A 14,057-nucleotide genomic window follows, 5' to 3' on the forward strand; every position below is an offset into this window, starting at 1 on the left:
GAGATCATAGGAGGGGATGGGGAAGCACCACTATCTCTGCCAGCAACCATGGCTCTGTGCTGTAAAAGAGGGGTCTTACTGACCACTGTTAGAGACAAGACTCTGGACTAGACGAGTATGCCTGGTTGAGAACCACTGCTCCACATGCTCAAATAAATCTGTTAGTCTTTAAGGTGCCACCGGACTCCTTGTTGTTTTTGTGGATACAGACTAAAACGGCTACCCCCTGATACTGCTCTGCATAATGGGACAAGCCTGCCGTCAGCTCAGAATCTTCTAGAAAGCAGTGTCTGTTGGGGCCATTTACCCTCCCACTTCACCTAGGGTTCTGGGAGTATAAATGGGGGAGTGGCCCCCAACAGCCACTGGGTTCTTGTGACTGTTGACGATGCTGTGAGCTCAAGGCTCACTTGGTATCCCTGCAACTTCTTCATTGTTGTTTTTTTCCCCCCCACCTGTGACCATTTTCACTCCTGGACTTACAACTACCGGCTGCTGCATCCCCAGTCAGGTGCAGAAGACAAAGGATTTTAGTTGGTTGTCACTCTCTTCGGGAGGGCAGTCTGGTTCAGCAACAATAGGCAAGTGACTGGTAGCAAGTCAGAACAATGGACGCAGCTCAGGATTTCCTCCCCTCAGGGAGGTTGTGGCAGGCTGCAGTTCATTCCTAACCCTAGCTAGGCTTCTCTCACAGAGTGAGAGCTGGAGATGTGCTCTCCCTCTCAGGCGGCACCCAACTGAAGTAGGCTCTCCCCCTTTTGGGCCCCCGTCTCCCAGGCAGGTATAATGGATTGGGGCTGGCTGAGCCCACAGCAGCTTGTTAACCCTTTCCTGGCTGGTGAGGGGTGTGTATTCTCCATCACGCTGCCCATTAATTGGTTAGTTTTTCATTTTTTCCTTTTAAAACAAACCAAAGGAAATAGTATCTCCGTGTTGCAGACTCTCTAGTCAAATGAGTCCAGTGCTGAAAGTCTGGCACTGTCTGTTCCAAAGAACACTCACCATGAAGGCTTTCTCCCGGGTGTAAGTGACTTTGTCCTGGGTTTGTCAGAGTTTGTCCCTTTGTAATGTTTTGGTGCTGAAGGTCTGGCCCAGTCTATGCTAAGAGGCATTTCACTTCCATAGGCTGCTCATCAGAGTGGTTTTATGTCTGGCATAAGAGACTTTGGTTCCTCAGGGTTGACTGAGTCCAGTGTCAAGGGCCCAGCTTTGCCATTTTCAAGGTCCTGGATATCATCCAGGTTGACCAGGTGCAGTGCCAAGGGCATGGCACCATCAATGAGAGGGGCAAGTTAACCCAGAAGATTCTTTTATATTAAGGGCCTGTAGATTGCATCAGAAACTCAGGTCTTGCCTGAGTCAAAGGAGAGCTCTTCTGCATGGAGCCCTGTTTAGCGAGCTCAGGTGTCTGGGATCAAGGGTCTTGCTTCTGATTGTCAGGGCCTTCTTGGTTGGAGATCTTCCAGAAACTGGTCCTCAGAACAGCATCGTATTGGCTGTGGTTCCATGAAGGGGCACAATAAATCAAGCCCTTTTACTCAGCAAAAAGGAAGCCACTGGAGTCCTTAGAATCCTGACTGCCAAGCCATAATTGGGATGGTTCATGCTCTACACCAAAGCAACCTGAGTCAGCTACAAGCTTTGCTGGGCAATCCACTTTCACTTACTCCAATTCACTACTCTGGGAGTAGACCCAAGATAGTCCTCTACTGGTTTTAACTTGGTCTGTCTAATGCACTTGAAACAGTACAAGTTGTCTTTGAATTCTGTTAGGGTGGAGTGGGCTGCCAAATCAGTTTACCAACCTCCAATACATGAGACAACAGCTTTTGTTAACCCTAGAGTAATCTACTTTAAGAAAACTCCCACTTTTGTACCCAGAGAACTCTGTTTCAGGGGGGAGGATAAGGAGGGCTTAATGACTCTGACCAATCAGTTCTTAGGAAGAGTCCAAGCTTGTGCATGAGTAGTTGCTTATTCCACAAGTGTGAATGTGCAGAGGCAACAATTTCAGAGTACTACAGTTACTAGTACCTTCTCCTTACAGCTATCGTAAAGTGCTTTGAGATTTTTCTGTTAAAAGATGTTATGTACATGCAAATCATTAGGGAGCAGCCACTGAAAATGCTAGAATATCTTATTTCTTAAACAGAGTTCCATCTAAACTAGGAAGTATTGTAGCTTAAAAAAAAATAAGGACTGGAATAAGGAACTTCACAGTTAATGTATTTCATGATTCAATAGCAGTAAACCCTGCCATGTTTAAAAACAATATTTATTTAAAATCTCTTAATTCTGGTAACAGAAATAATTTTAGCAAATGTGGCTTGTCAGCAATAAGGACAGGTAAAACAGCCCAAAAGTGTGCAATTACCTCAACTGTGGACAGTATGGAAAATTTGGGCTCAATGTGGTGTATAAACCTTGTCTTTTGAACTTTTGGCCTTTAGGAGCACAGTCCAAGTGGCTGGGCTGCATGCTCAGGATCACCATGTGGGCTGGAGAGAGAAAGAATCCTCCCTGCTCCAAGTAAACAGAGAAGCAGCAGACAGTAGCTCTTTTATCTGGGGTGTTCCAACTCCATGGGGGAGAATGGCTGATGAAGCTATCAAGGCACATTTACCAGTCCAGCACATGGTTTACCTTCAAGTATTTTTAATCTCCACATGCTGGAGTGCAGGGAACCCTTGTGCCATAAAACTCTGCATCATGTAGTGGGTGCAGACTCTCATCAGAAGGTCCTCAGATCCTGCCTTCCCCTCATTACAAGTTTCATTGAGTCAGGGCTCTCCACAGTAGGGAAGCATTTGTCTCACAATGACTAGAAATAGGTGTTTTGGTTTTGGACAAATTGGTGTAAATGTGAAAACATTTACATAATCTAAACTGTTTTAAGGATTATACTTAAAGATGAGTAAAGTGTTCACATATCTGGTGCTATATTGTTTTTGTTTAACAAAGAACCAACAAGACAGCAGTGAGAAACTACCTTCACAACCAGAAGGGCTGAACATTGTCTGAACCTAAGCCTGTGACATGATGAGCACCTTCAGTCCCCATTCACATTAATGGGTATTCAGTGCATCATGGAATCAGGCCCTTTGTTTGTTTAAATTAAATCCTTCATTCTGCACAGCAAAGTCCAGGCAGTGACTTCATATACACTCATTCTGTGTTGATTTTACTGGCCTGCAGATTTTATTGTCCCTGAATATAGTTAATCCATGCTTGATTTGTCCATGGACCTGGGTAAGCAATCTGATGGCATTTATGCATTACTGAGCTGTTAATATGATTTAATTTTTGAGCACATAAAAATGGAGATTGCAAATAGATTTGGATCAGTGAGCCATGACTACGTATAAAATAATGGAATCCCAGGAAGGTTTTAATATCACAAGGGTTTTTTTCTTTATTCTAAGATTCATTCTCCTTGAAAACTCATCAGGCTTGCACGTTCCTACACTGTAAACTCCCACTGACTTCAGGAGGAGTTCTGAGAATAGAATTACTGAAGAATTGGGCCCCAAGTGACACAGTTTAAATATCCATGGCTTAAGGATCCTAGCATTTGGATTCTTATTTGAAACCAACCTTTTTAGGTTCTCCCAACGTTAATTACAATAAAGAGCTTTCATTATCTGGTCAAACATTCTGGGTAATATAATACAAAAACTGTGGGAAAAGTCTTCAGCTGGTGTGACTCAGGGTGGTTCAGTTGAAGTCAATGGAGGATCTGACCCAACATCTTTTTCTCTAGCCTTAGATGTGTAAAGCTGGTATTTTATATTACTACCTGTGTGTGTTCATGTTATAGGACTTGTTCTAAAAGATCTGAGCTAAAATCTGAGCTAACTTTAATAAGCTTAGATTAGGTCCTAATTTTTGTGAGCAACAGGGCACAGTTAAAGTTGGTGCTTGAACTGAGGGATAACAATAATATGTAGTGGTTATCTTTGAAGCATTTTTACAAACATTAACTAAAGTATTATTATCCACATTTTACAGATGAGAAAACAGAGTCAGAGACCTTAAGTAACTTGCCAAGACCTCATTGTGAATCTACAGTAAAACAAAGCTATAATTAGAAATTTGGGAGATCTCATCCCTCAGATATGAGCTCAGATCATGCCTCCCTGGATATTCTTGGGTTGGTGTTGGAAATCTAACTGAGAATTTGCTGACTTTTTGTGTTTAAATTTTCAGCTCTCATGTAGCATTAACAACATTTTTTGCAGGAGGAAGACGTTTTAGAAATGGAAGCGTGTGTGTGCTTCATAGCTACATAATGCAAATGACATCAGAATTTTCTCCAAAATTGCAAAGAAGTTCAACCTCTTGGCCCCAAAGGATCTTTTAGAAAAAAGATTTAAGGAGTTGAACACTAAGGCTGTGTCTACACTATGGACCTTACAGAGTCACAGCTGTACCACTGCAGCTATGCCACTGTAAGGTCTCCCCGGTAGCTGCTCTATGTTGCTGGGAGAGAGCTCTCCTGCCCGTATAATTAAACCACACCCAATGAGCAGCAGTAGCTATGTCGGTGGGAGATATATTCAAAACAATGGGTCAAATCCAACCTACTGATTGTGCATATAAGCAAAATCAGGAAGCCACGCAGCTCCTTTCTATCTATTCTGCACTGCCCCCAAATCTGCAGAGGGCCTGGAGCTACAGAAAAGGCATTTCAATGGGATTTTTTCCATATGTTTTAGCAATTATTGTCCTACTCTGTCTATCCCACCTCTCACACATTATTATTTCTGCACCTGGCAGACATAATCTGCAGAGAAGGGTAATAATTGGGATTGTAGCCTATCTGAATATGGGCTCACAGTAATGCATTTTTGGCTCATGTCCAAACCAGAAACACATAGGGCCTATATTTGGTTCTCTGTGAAAAACTGGAATAGAATAATTCTATCAACACTACTACAGCTCAGCCTCTGAACCTCTTGCCATATTTTGTCCATTAAGAATATGGCACAGTGGAAAAAATCCTATTACTTGGTATTTCGCTATTAAGAAAATGTGCTCTCAGACAATTCCACTAAAAATGTATTAGGTCATAAAGGCCAATGGACCCAAAACAATTCTACTAGAGTCATTATAGCTTTCCTTTTAGCTCTGTCAAAAATTGCCTTGATTTTGCTAATAAGTATACACTGTGATACTTCAGTCTAAATACAATGTCACTATAACATGTCACTGATGTAATTCACAGAGTGGGTAATAATGGCATGAAAAGTAACTTCTGCACATATACAGTGGCTAGTTTTCAAATATTAATGATAATCTAACTCCATTGATCCCAAAGTAAATTACAAGTAGGCAGAGGACAAGCAAATTGCCTGGGACATTGCAACTGGAAAGAAAAAAGAAGTAAACAAATGGAAAAAGGAAGAGGGAGGAAGAGTGCAGCTATGAGTAAAGAAATACTACAGCTCTTGGTTATAATACCTTAGCACTCAAGCATCATCACTTCTATGGAGAGCCACGAAGTTGTGGAATGATGTCCTGATATTCTATTACAAAGTTTGTACCATAGTATTGCATCCTTGTGACTTGGACTGAATTAAATTTCAAGTTTCAATGGATAGCCAAATTCCAGTCAAAATTCAGATACCTGGCTTCAAATTGACATTTTTTTTATATCATAAGAGGATGACTCATTGAATGAATTTTTGACCCCATTGACTTCATTAGGGGCATGATTTAAAGCATGGGACCTGCCTCATGGCATCTTCCCTCTTCTTCATAGTTGCCTCTGATGGCAACCCAGGATGGATGAGGGAAGGGTAATGAAGAGTCTTTGATCCCTTCCTGAAATACTAACCATTAAAGACTTATCCTCTCCTACTCCTATGGCTATTTCATGTCAGAATCTCTCACTGTTATTTCCTTCCTCACCCCTGATTGAAAAGTCCCACATTCCTCATATCCTGTGTCCATTCTCATTCTGTTCCCTTCTCCATATCAGACCTCACCACTTCCAGTTTAAGAAACTGAAATTAGGAATTCTGAAATACTGTGGAATGTATTTATAAAGCCAAATCCTGCTCTCCATTATGCACGTTCAACTGCTAGTGAAGTTTCTTTAAGTAATCAAATATAATATATGTAACTGCCAATTATTACTGATCAGACGCTGCCTTTTTTCTGGTGCTTCATTGTGTTTCCTTTAACTTTCTAGGTATATCTATTAGTTGATATGCTCTCCCAGATCAAGGAGGATGTAGGAGAGGAATTTTCTCCGGGTGGAGTGTCTCTGAGTACAATGTACCTTGGGGCTACTCTTGAATTGCTGCAGCTTGTGCTCAACTCCTCACTCAGAGCTCTGCTCAGCATCACAATCTAGCCCTATATTTTTATTTAGTAAAATGCAAATTATGTAAATTGCAAGCTCTTTGGGGCAGGGGCCATCTTTTTATTCTGTGTTTATAGAGTGCCTAGCATATTGAGGCCCTGGTTCATGACTGGGGCTCCTCAGCACTACCACAAAACAATTAATAATAATAAAAATAATAAATGGCGGTAAATTCCACCTCCACGTACACTGTGCAACCCCACAGGAGCAAAGGGATGTCATATTGACATTGTCCTTTTAAAACATAAAGGGGGTATTCTTACAATTGCTTTGTAAATCTTTGTGAGGTTCACCTCTATTTAAATTAAAGGTACCTAATTCACAGTTCAAGCTACATGGGGTTAGAACTGCTGAGATTTACAGTCCTGATGCCTGATGCTCACATTGCACCCTCTGCTTCTCTGACAGCTCATCTCAGAGCAGTATACATTTACGCTTTTGTAAATTCCAAATGAGGAGGCCAGTCAGAAGGGAGGAAAACATTGTCTCTGACAGTGTAAGGATTCCAAGAATCAGAATGATGTCTTGTGATTCTTTTCCTTCCAGGAACAACGCAGCCTAATTAGATCCCACAGAGTTTGCCAGCAGATTGGAGCAGCATTTGACTAATAGACACAAGTAAGAAAATGTGACTTCTGTGAAATGTGAGTGAACAAGTGTCTTTATCACAAAAGCCACCACCATCATTAGCCCAAGTGAGAATTATCATTTCATCCACATCAAGGGGGTGCACTGGCAGGAGAGCCTTTTATTTAGGGCTTCTTCCCACACCCATTGAAGTTAATGGGACTCTCTCCATTGACTTCAGTGGACATTAGTTCAAGTCCTTAGGTCTCAGTCCTGCAAAGATTTTGTACATGAGTTCTTTAAACGTGATAGTGCTATTAGTGTCAATTAAGTCATTGGGGCTACTTATGTGTTTAAAGTTTCTCATGCATAAGTTTTAGCAGGATCGGGGCCTTCATTTTTAATGATTCAAGCTCCCACAGAAGTCAGTGAAAGTTTACCTGAGTAAACAGGATTTGACCACTTATATGTGGGTCTTAAAACTACAAAGTATGTGTACCTTTCAGGGTCCAATTCTGCAATACATCACTCACGTGTAGTCCTTACTCATACAGATAGTTCCATTTACATAAATGAGACCAATAATGTGAGAAAAGACTATGCACAAGAGTAAGTTTGCTACTGAAAACCATTTATTCATTCAGAAAAGCTATTCAATAGCACTAAAGTTAGTTTAGTTGCCATGCCTTTATTTTTCTCTTTAGTCACAACTGCTTTCTGGCCTTCTTAGATTCCTATTTCCAATTATATTCTTCAGAGATCTTTTAGAACAATATTTCTGTCATCTTATTTTTCTGTGGTACATTTAAATAACAGTTCTCTCTACTCAATCTCAAATTTTGCATTCTGGGAGCCTCTATATTTTCATTCACTACTGACTCAATCACTTTCTATTACTGGGACTAACATAAATTGAACTAGATTTGGAGATGAAAAGCATTTCTTTGGCCCATCCCTCCCATCTTCTGAAAAAAAGCCCACCTGAAGAGTTTCTGCTAAATGTTTCCCTTTAGTGAGTAGCTCATGGAGCCCTGTGCAAGAGGTAGAATGGGATGACTCTAAACCAGGGATAGGCAACCTATGGCACGCGTGCTGAAGGCGGCACGCGAGCTGATTTTCAATGACACTCACACTGCCTGGGTCCTGGCCACCGGTCCAGGGAGCTCTGCATTTTATTTAATTTTAAATGAAGCTTCTTAAACATTTTAAAAACCTTATTTACTTTAAATACAACAATAGTTTAGTTATATATTATAGACTTATAGAAACAGACCTTCTAAAAATGTTAAAATGTATTACTGGCACGCAAAACCTTAAATTAGAGTGAATAAATGAAGACTCGGCACACCACTTCTGAAAGGTTGCCGACCCCTGCTCTAAACCCTACCTGCCTGTTTGTCTGCACTCCCAAGGCAAATTCCACACATCCCAGATGTACCCACAAGGGAGCTGCCAGCTCAGAAATATTGCTCAGCTCCTCCTTTTCCTCACCTTGGAATCCCAGATTCCTTAGGACCAGCGCTCCCTTTTGGCATCTCTCCTCACCACCGTTCAGAACCACTCTCTCCAAGAAGGATGCAGGTGTAGCACAGGAATGAATGGTGCTCTGATTATTCATGACCATTGTTATTTATGTAGTAAGTTAGGCATTTGTGGCACTTAACAGACAAATACAATTGATAGGCTCCTGCTCTGTCCATTTCAAATCTGAATCTGATGTTATATGGTGAGGGATGACAAAGAAAAGGAGACTGGGGTATTGGAAATGAGTTATAATATGGAAAAGCAATGAGATCATGCTTGCTACATTTGTATCTTGTTAGCTCCAGCGTTTTATTTTAATACATTAATATATGGAAAAGTGCCTGGAATTAAAGTCATGTGGTGGCAGAAAGTCTTCTGAGAGGAAATCCAGCGTGCATTGAAGGGTGCATACCATTAGGAGTAGTGTAAACTGAGTGCAGCTGCTCTGCAGCTCTGCTCCCAAAGTCTCCTGGATTCCATGGACCACACAGAGCTGAAATCTCTGGGACAGGGAGGAATCTGTGCGCTGCAGAGCTACCATTCCCCTTCCAACAGTTTTCAGAGTATTTCCACCCCATGTTATTCTGCTTTGCCTCTCCCCCCTGCCCCTCCGTGCCTTCATAAAATTACCTCCTGCTCTCTTGTACTGCTGTGATTCCAAACTGGTTCCCAAACATCCATATGTTGAACAGCCTTGCTTTATAGCTTTCTCATGTGTAAATGCAGCTATTTTCCATTCTGATGATTTATGTTTAAATTTCTGAATTGGGCCTTTCTAAACTCTGAGGCCCTGATCCTGCAAACACATAACATATATTCATCAACTCTTGCAATGGTTTTTGAATCCAACATTTGACAGATATTTTTTATTAATTGTTCATTGTCCAATCTCTTTCTCCTTCCCATGTTATTTTTTGTTACATGTTTCTACCTGTTTCATTGACTTTTCCTTGTTTTAGGGCCAAATTCTACTTTCTGTGGCCCTAATTCTGGTTTCCCAGTTGGCTTTATGCCTCAAAGATGGTTTGGCTTTATGCTTCAAAGTCATACTCTTCTCTGTGTTCTAGTCCCTTAGTGCTGCCCCAGTGGTGCTGGAAAGCACCTGGGGCTGACCAGCTGAGAATTCCTCCAATACAGGGGAGCTCTTATCTGGAGAGAGACAGTGTACCCAGCCCCTGTGACGTCCCCTCAACAAAGCCCTGGCACAGGAGGAACGTAAAGGCATACTGCACTCCAATTAGCTTCAGCTGGCATACAGTTCCATATGGAACCGTGTTAGCTGGCACAAATTTAGAGAAGCCCCAAGACAGCTCTAACCTAGGGCAGGACAGGAAATGGGCTGGCAACAGGGCCGGCTCCAGGGTTTTTGCCGCCCCAAGCAGCAAAAAAAAAGAAAAGGAAAAAGCCCCAATCACAATCAGTTCTACCGCCGCCGTTTCAGTCTTCAGCGGCAATTCGGTGGCTGGTCCTTCCCTCCGACAGGGAGTGAGGGACCTGCCTCCGAATTGCTGCTGAAGAGCCGGACTTGCTGCCCCTCTCCGTTGGCTGCCCCAAGCACCTGCTTGCTGGGCTAGTGCCTACTGCCGGCCCTGGCTGGCATAGATTCATGATGACAATCAGGGAGCTGTATCCAGCTCCTTCACAGGCTCTCTCTTCTCTCTAGCACTGAGGAGACTTCCATATAGAAAAGAATCAGGGATATTGACTTCAATGGAGTTACTCTTGATTAATTCCAGTGCAAGTGTGATCAGAATCAGGCCCAGCTATACTGGTATAAATGCAGAGTCACTCCTTTGGATTCAGATATTTCACTGGCTAAACTGAGAGCAGAATTTGACCCTGCATTCCTTTATTTGTTTTACAAGAATATTTCCTCTAGGGACTATAGCATCGTGAGGAAACCAAAAACGAAATACTTCCTTGTAGGTCTCTCAACAAGACTTTCCACTCTAAACAGGTTTCCTTATATGTCCCTAGAGTCTGCTAAATGTTTTATTTTTTTACCATCCATACTGTGTTATCGTACGTAGCTACAACTTCCTTTTGCATTTATCTGTTGTCCTTTCTCCCACCTAGTGAAGTGGTTGGTGGTGAGTTATAAACCATTTTATATTGTTTTCTAAAATATCCAAACATCACTTGTAAACGTCTTTGCCATTGACAAGTGGTTTAAATGTTACCGACTAAAGTGCTCATTTTCTATTTTACTCGTAATTAGAAGCAGACAAGCCAATAAAACTTCTAAACAAGCCCAAAGCCTGGCCCAAGCTACTTGGCTTTAGATCAGTGTGTGTAAATGTAGCTAATTCAAGGAAGAGCCAAACCTCTTAGAATATTTTGCCATTACTTCCTGGCAGGCAGGGTGACATTTTATAGCAATATACAGATATTCTTTGTTTTATGTGTATGATCAGATATTTAGGCTCAGTGTTTTGGCTCATAAGTCAGACCGGTGTCTTAGGTCTGTAATCAAAATATCTGGCTTGCAATAAGACCACTACATGATTTTAAATATAGGCTGTATAAAGGAGTTAAAGATCTAAAATTATGGAAAAATTCAGAGTTATTATATCTTTAAAAGGCATTTCACTTCCTTTAAGTGCCAGAATTAACTACTGTATTGTACTAGGGGACTGACCCCTTGCAGAGTAGTAAGGACTGGGCTCATAAGCAGGGGTGGCTCCAGGCACCAGTGCAGCAAACGAGTGCCTGGGGCAGCAAGCTGCGGGGGGCGGCCTGCCGGTTGCTGTGAGGGTGGCAGTCAGGCCGCCTTTGGCGGCGTTTCTGCAGAAGGTCCGCCAGTCCCGCGGTTTCAGTGGGAATTCACCGGCGGGTACGCAGAACCGCAGCTGAATCCGCGTGACTGGGGCAGACCTCCCACAGAACCGCTGCTGAATCCGCGTGACCGGGGCGGACCTCCCGCAGAAACGCCACCGAAGGCTGCCTGACTGCCGTGCTTGGGGTGCCAAAAAACAGAGCTGCCCCTGCTCATAAGAATGGCCACACTGGGTTAGAATGGTCTATCTAGCTCTGTATCCTGTCTTCTGACAGTGGCCAATGCCAGGTGCTTTGGAGGGAATGAACAGAACAGGCAATCATTGAATGATTCATCCCTTGTTATCCTCTCTCAGCTTATGGCAATCAGAAGCTAGGGACACCCCACAATGCATCCCAGACCATGTGGGCTAATAGGCATTGATGGGTCAGTCAGCCCTGTACCATGGTGTGTCCCTTTAAAGTTCCTGGGGCTTCTTGAGTGGACAAAGGCCAAAGAAAGGGCAGAGACAGGTACTGGAAGATAGGAAGATGTCCTGGTGAAATGTGCTCGGGAAAACCTACACTACCATCTTTTTAAGGGCCTAGCACCAGGAGCCTTGTAGTGCAGGGCAGGAATCCCCTCTTTCACAGCATTTCAGGGCTCCTTAAGAACTCAGTTCTAAGGTAGTCCAGAACAGTCCTCTCTTGAAGGTCCAATTGTTTAAGTTTTCAGGTACATACTGGCTCTCTAAGCCCTAACCCTAATTCAGTGTCTCTCTCCAGGTATTCCAAAAATAACAAAGTCTTTCAAATAGAACACAAACTCACACAGTCTTTATCCCACTTTCAAGTGGGTACAACCCCTCTTCCCGGAGGGGCTGACTTTCTGCCTTCTTCCACCTGTTGCCTGGAATTTGCCCTTCTCCTCCAGCTTTCTCAGATGGTGACTCCCCTCACCGCCACTAACTCTGAGCCCTACAGTGTTTACAAACATAGCTGTAATTTTCTGTGCTTTCTCCCTTCAGTGTAACTTCCTGCTTCTTTTATGCTGGCATCACCTGATTCCTCTCAAGTGGGATTCATTCTGTAATCACAGTTGGCTTAGCTCCAGGCTCTCCAGCCCCTGGGGCAAGCCACCTTGTTACAGTATCTTTTAAAGGGATCTCATAAAGAGAATTATTTCACTGATACCAATTAAAAATTAGTGGGTATTTCAATTACTGCTTTCCCAATGACCCACACCCTTATTTCAGCTCATTCTCTGCAGCAACCCAAGCTGATCTTGACAGAAGACACATAACATCAGAACCATTGAAAATAAAGATCACTGCCCTTCAAGTGAAACATTATACTCAGATACTGTTGTTTCTACAGGTGGAAATTAAAGATCCCATGGGTCTTTTAAAAAAGGGTAGGGGATATCCCCTGTGTCTTGGCCACACTCCCTCTCTCAATAAACAGGTTCAGATATCCCAAACTGTGTGGAAGCTATTGTTGAATACCTAATAGCTATTCTGTTTGCCTATAGAGTCCCTGTATTACCAGAATCCAATTAATTATCTTGTAAAGTGACTTGCGTATAAAAGATGCTGTATAAGTCTACATTTTAAGTCTAATAAAGCAAAAAAATACCAAAGGCATCATAAAACAAGAAGCAGACAAAACTACCATTAACATGGTTATAGTTTTATGGCCTTCAGGAAAAACTCCATCTAATTCAGATGTGACTTGAACTCCTTCCTAGTGAACTTCAGTGAAACAGCTAGTGTTGGCACCAGTCTTTTTAGAGCAGAAATAATTCTCTCTTTCCTTGTGTGATTTATTTTATTTATAATATAAGTTTGTTGTGATCGTGCCAGACCTCAAGAACCCTCACTATTAAGAAAATGAATATGGGAAAGAGAAGGGAAAACTCAAAACCTCGCACTGTAGTCTTTTGAGAAAACCATGGATGAATAACTTTACATACTTACAAATATATTAGGTCTAGAAATAAGTCATCATAGGTCACATACTGCAAAGTGTTCAGCTCCTTAACAGAAGTATTGAGGGGCCCTCCGGTCAGATCTTCACCCCTTATCTCTTATTGTAGTCAATGAATACTGAATGTGCTCTGTACTTCTCAGGATCAGGCCCTCTGTGACCTCCCATTTAATCCATAGTTACAGACAGCTTTTGCTTTTATGTGGAAGGAGAATCCATCAGTCTAAATGTACCCAAAGCAACAATCATAATAATTAATAATGGTTTCCAAAACAAATGTGGGGAGACTAATTTAAGATATTTTGGGGATGGAGAGAAGGCCAGGGGACGTGGGCAAGAAGGATATCAATAAATAATGACGTCTTTTCTTTTCATTACTTAGTTTTTCTGCATGCTTTCTATCCAGCCAGAAGAACATAGTATGGTTCACACAAAATATGTCTATTATATATTTTTCCTATTTAGTCTAATAACATGAACAATTTGTTCGTTTAATCCTTATACAGTATGCTCTCCAAAAAGTGATGATAAATACATAATAGGGATACAGGGAGTGGTGCCCACTATCACTTCAGTGGTGTTGCAGAGTAGCACATTTTTCATGATGTCAAACAATATGTAAACAAGGAAGAAAACTACAAACAGGCAGCCAAGATTTCTGAAGAGTTGCCCAGAAATACAGAAAGATGGTGTAAATTGATTTACCTTCTAGCTAGCAAGATTTATTGAGAACAGAAGTTCAACTATAATGGGATTTTGAGCTGCAAATATTCACCTGTAAGTTTACTTAATAAAATAATGCCCATTTCTACTTCATGTATTCTTTTGACACAGTATATACGATCCCCTACATATTTTA

The 14,057-nt window shown here is 41.9% G+C and overlaps 1 protein-coding gene across 1 annotated transcript in view; it reads left to right on the plus strand.

Annotated features, from left to right (window-relative positions):
- The first annotated feature begins 325 nt into the window (after positions 1–325).
- Positions 326–14,057, plus strand: part of MLLT3 (MLLT3 super elongation complex subunit) — a 255,214-nt gene continuing 241,482 nt past the window's right edge. The window contains exon 1 of the mRNA XM_045022448.1: positions 326–581. The gene's annotated coding sequence lies outside the window, so the exon portion shown is untranslated. The remainder of the gene's footprint in view (positions 582–14,057) is intronic.

The sequence above is a fragment of the Mauremys mutica genome, chromosome 6 (assembly GCF_020497125.1).
Source record: "Mauremys mutica isolate MM-2020 ecotype Southern chromosome 6, ASM2049712v1, whole genome shotgun sequence".
NCBI lineage: Eukaryota > Metazoa > Chordata > Testudines > Geoemydidae > Mauremys > Mauremys mutica.